The following is an 851-nucleotide window of genomic DNA, read 5'->3' on the forward strand; positions in this document are numbered from 1 at the left end:
GCCAGCCGTCTAGTTAGCAGGCAAGTGTCTTAGCCACTATGCTACCAGAGCTCCCATCTTATCTTCTAGCATACATTATCTCCTCCTCACTGATTTCCATGTGTTCCCCACACCACTACCGCCACCACCTTGTAACCAGGGACTTTGTCTTATTTAGTACCTGGCAAAATGCCTGTCTGGCTCATCAGGAAAAGCTTGAGAAATGTCATTGAATGAGTGAAGGTGAGTAACTAAATCTGGGTCTAGGACTCCTGTCTGCTGGCTCAAAATGCAACATTCCTTCTCCTACATCCCCATCCCTGCTAATCTGACCTGAGTTTTGGAATCCCCTTTACCGAACTGCCTGGCAACTCATCTACCGCTGCTATCCAGTTTCTATCAGTCTTCCATTCATTAACTGATTTAACAATTCCCTACAAGTTTACCATGATAACCACATCTCTGCAAGAAATAAAGGAGTATACCTTAAGGTGTACTCTACCTTAAGGAGTTCATAGTCCAGTTGGGAAAACAAAGCATAAACACACACAAAAAAGCAACACTGCCATGTAGCATGCATGTAAAACCAAATCAAGCAAAAAGGGCCCTTGAACCAAGAGGATTCACTAGTTTTTAATCTGATTCTGAGGACAAAGAAGTAGATCTAATAGAGAAGAGGTTAAAATGAGCAGCCTCAGCTTCCTGTCTGAATGCTGTTGTTGTTGTTATTTGCCGTCGAGTCGGCCCCGACTCATAGCGACCCCCCAACTCATAGCGACCCCCGGACCCATAGCGACCCCTCCTTGGGTTTCCAAGGCAGTATCACTACAGAAGTAGGATTGCCCAACCTTCCTTCCGAGGAGTGGCTGGTG

The sequence above is a fragment of the Orycteropus afer genome, unplaced genomic scaffold (assembly GCF_000298275.1).
Source record: "Orycteropus afer afer isolate SDZICR_OR568_19922 unplaced genomic scaffold, OryAfe1.0 scaffold00111, whole genome shotgun sequence".
In the NCBI taxonomy this organism is placed as follows: Eukaryota; Metazoa; Chordata; class Mammalia; order Tubulidentata; family Orycteropodidae; genus Orycteropus; species Orycteropus afer.